Consider the following 4,380-nt stretch of genomic DNA (forward strand, 5'->3'; position numbering starts at 1 on the left):
GATAGGAAAGGAAGAAGAGAACGGAAAGGCAAGAGAAAGGGAGGAGGAGAGGAAACAAGGAAAAGGGGGAAAAGAGGATAGGAAAGGAAGAAGAGAAAGGACAGGAAAAAGAAAGAGGGGAGGAGAGGAAACAAGGAAAGGAAGAAGAAGAGAAAGGAAAGAGAAAGAGGGGAGGAGAGGAAACAAGGAAAGGAGGAAAAAGAGGATAGGAAAGGAAGAAGAAGAGACAGGAAAGAGAAAGAGGGGAGGTGAGGAAACAAGGAAAGGAGGAAAAAGAGGATAGGAAAGGAAGAAGAAGAGAAAGGAAAGAGAAAGAGGGGAGGAGAGGAAACAAGGAAAGGAGGAAAAAGAGGATAGGAAAGGAAGAAGAAGAGAAAGGAAAGAGAAAGAGGGGAGGTGAGGAAACAAGGAAAGGAGGAAAGGAGGAAAAAGAGGAGAGGAAAGGAAGAAGAAGAGAAAGAGGGGAGGAGAGGAAAGGAGGAAAAAGAGGATAGGAAAGGAAGAAGAAGAGAAAGAGGGGAGGAGAGGAGAGGAAACAAGGAAAGGAGGAAAAAGAGGAGAGGAAAGGGAAGAGAGAGAAGAAAGGAGAGGAAACAAGGAGGGGAAAGGGTGTTCAACCCTCCGTGCGTGCGATAAGAATTTCGTGCCAAACGCGAGAGGGTTTTACGTCAGAAAGTCAAATACACTTGCAGAGATGAAATCATGAGAACGAAGAAAGACAGAAGAGGAGGAGGAAGAGGAGGAGAAGGAAGAAAAGAAAGAAGAAGAAGAGGAAGGATAGAGGGAGGAGGAGGAGGAAGAGGAGGAGGAGAGGAGGAAGAATAGAAGAGAAAACGCTGACTCAGCTTTCTGCATGTTGATCCATGAGTCAGAAAACCCAGAGAGACCCTCTGCATGCGTGTGTGTGTGTGTGTGTGTGTGTGTGTGTGTGTGTGTGTGTGTGTGTGTGTGTGTGTGTGTGTGTGTGTGTGTGTGTGTGTGTGTGTGTGTGTTGGCTGTAACTCAACCCTAACATGGGAAGCTCCACCAACATCTGACAACCATTACTGCTATCACACACACACACACACACACACACACACACACACACAGTTGCAGTTTGCAGCGTCATATTCAGCTTTAATGGCCCAGTAACGGGGCTGTTAATGCTACGGGCCGACCGGGGGTCAAAGGTCAACATCTGCCACTGAACCATTGAAACAGTGACATCACCGTCCGTCCGTCCGTCAGTCAGTCAGCTGAGCTCCCTGATTGGTCGACACCTGTTTGAGCCGTTCACTGGTTAAAAGAGCAACACTTGATACTATGATGGGAGATGGACCTCAGACTGGTCATCGGGACATCCCATAATTCCCTTTTCTTCTGTGTTTTATATTGAAGTGTGAGGAGATCTAAAAAAAAAAAACTAAAAAAACCCATCTCAGTGTAGTTTTCCATCTCCTCTCTCTCTATCAGCTTCTCTCTGGTGCTCTAGTAATGATAGGTCGGTGTCAGCCAATCAGAAGATAGGAGGAGGCTTTGAGCCTCTCTTCTGATTGGCTGACTGTTTAAAGTGTTAAAGTGATCCAATAAAACTAGAAGAGATTTCAGAATAAAACACTCAGAGAAACCAAATCCCGCAAAGTTGTTGGATGGATGGTGGGTCCAGGTGGTGAGGGGGCGGGGCTTAGTTGTGACATCACAAAGTGACAGGAAGTCCTGACGGCTGGTTTTAAGGCTCAGTTTCTGAATACAGGCTGTGTGCATTTCTCTGTGGACTGAGGCTTTGATACTTTCACAGTATTAATATAGAAGCTAGAGCTGCTTTATAATCACACTACACATGGACATCTACCTTTATACTGTATGGAGCTTTAATACAAACATCTACCTTTATACTGTATGGAGCTTTAACACAAACATCTACCTTTATACTGTATGGAGCTTTAACACAAACATCTACCTTTATACTGTATGGAGCTTTAATACAAACATCTACCTTTATACTGTATGGAGCTTTAACACAAACATCTACCTTTATACTGTATGGAGCTTTAACACAAACATCTACCTTTATACTGTATGGAGCTTTAATACAAACATCTACCTTTATTTTGAAGGAGCTTTAATACAAACATCTACCTTTATACTGTATGGAGCTTTAACACAAACATCTACCTTTATACTGTATGGAGCTTTAACACTAACATCTACCTTTATACTGTATGGAGCTTTAACACTAACATCTACCTTTATACTGTATGGAGCTTTTACACAAACATCTACCTTTATTTTGAAGGAGCTTTAGTACAAACATCTATACTTCATACTGTATGGAGCTTTAATATAAATAAACCTTGTGTATATTTTGATGCTCCCTATGTTTCTGTCATGTTTTAGACTTTTCCCCTTTAAACCTCTTCTATGGTTTTATTTCCAATATTTTACAATAAAGTGAAGATTAGTGAAAAGTAAATCTCTGCTGACTCAGGATCAGTCACAGGGGAAGTTTCCTTTTTATATATTTAATGACATTTTGATGATAATACTACTCCTGCAGAGCATTTAGCCCTAACGCTGGTGGTGGTGGTGGTGGTTGTTGCACTGGTGCGTTCACTGACCACTGAACCAACCGACTGCACATGAAATGTCCCACTGACGCACATCTACGAGCTTTTCGCGGCTTTACTGCTGTTGACTTTTCATCTAAAAGGAATCTGTGTTTTAGTATGGAGGATAAGAGGAGAGAGAGAGGGAGGGAGAGAGGGGGAGGAACAAAGAGGAGAGGTGAGGAGGGGAGGTTTTTTTTTTTGTTTTTTTTTTAGAAACTTTATTAAGTCAACATGGTGCAATACAAATCAATACACCAACAAAACATCGCCAGGGGGTTTCAATACAGACAATACAATGCAGAGACAAGCTTTCATACAAAAACATTGTAAAGTGTAGGCTACAGTTGATGGATTTTTTTAATAGACTTAATATATTGTTTGGCTTCATTTTCAAAAATAAGAAAAAGTGGTTTTTGATTAGTGTAACGACATTTACAGTATGAATGTGCCATTTGGCTAACTGTATAATTGATGATATACAGTGGTGGATAGTAAATTTACTTGAGTAGCCTACTGTACTTAAAGCAGAAGTAAGCGATCCGGTCGTTTTGGCTAATGCTGCGTTCCAGGCAGGCTTTTGAAACCGTAAATTACAGCTTCAAGTCACAACTTACGACTTTGTAGCGTTCCAGGCAACCCACTCGTGTTTTTCCGACCTGTTTTACCTGTGAAAGTCACTATAACGGCCACTCGTAACTTCTGACCCTTGAAGTCGTACCAGATCGAACTGGTACGACTTCACAGGTCGGAAAAACACGAGTTACGGGCTGCCCTGAACGCACCATAACTTCTTGTCAGCCGATGGAGTTAGCAGCCCCCGCCCTCGTCATGGATCTATTGGTCCTCGTCCCTACGTCACCACATTCAGGCGCATCCCTTGGCTGCACACACAGAGAGGACCGCCCCTTTATGCCGTTCTCTCTCCTCATTGGATAAAAACTGTAGGATACGAGAAAAGTTTTCTCCTGGGCTCAGAGCAGAGCAGAGTGACTGAGAGACCCGTGTTTCGGTCCAAACACTCTATAGAAGTGATTGCTGTCGGAAGATAGAACTATTTAAGACTTATATTAACACAAATATATCACTTACTTCTGCTTTAAGTACCTTTAAAAGCAAGTACTTTTTTACTCTTGCTCGAGTAACATGTCGACTGAGCTACTTTTACTTGTAACGGAGTAAATTTTGACCAGTACACTGTAAAAACTCAGACTCTTACCAAGAACATTTGTCTTATTTCTAGTCAAAACAATCTCATTATACTTAAAATAAGACTCATCACACTAAAAGCAGCTTGTTTTTAGACACTTTTTACTTCTTTCAAGCATATTTTCACTTGGAATAAGTAGAAAAATCTGATAGTGGAGCAAGTTTTTCTTTCTTATTACAAGCACAAAAAAAACTTCCTTTCACTGGCAGATTTTTCTACTTATTTCAAGTGAAAATTTGTTTGAAACAAGTGAAAATGATCTAAAAACAAGTTAATTTTTAGGTGATGATTCTTATTTTAAGTGGAAAGAGATTAGTATTGAGTAGAAATTAGACATTTTGACAAGAAATAAGACAAATATTCTTGGAAAGATTTTGAGTTTTTGCAGTGCAGGGGGGAAAAAATAGGTTAAATGGAAAAACAAATCAGGTTGCAGTGAGGAAGGAGGGGAGGAGGTGTAGCAGCGAAGGAAGGAAGGAGGGATAGAAGAGGAAGAGGAGGAGGAGGAGGAGGAGGAGGAGGTGAAAGTCTGAATAAGAAAGCGGCTCCTCCCGCTTCCTCGAGCTGCTCTGCAGACCGGCT

This window comes from Trachurus trachurus, assembly GCF_905171665.1.
Source record: "Trachurus trachurus genome assembly, chromosome: 21".
NCBI lineage: Eukaryota > Metazoa > Chordata > Actinopteri > Carangiformes > Carangidae > Trachurus > Trachurus trachurus.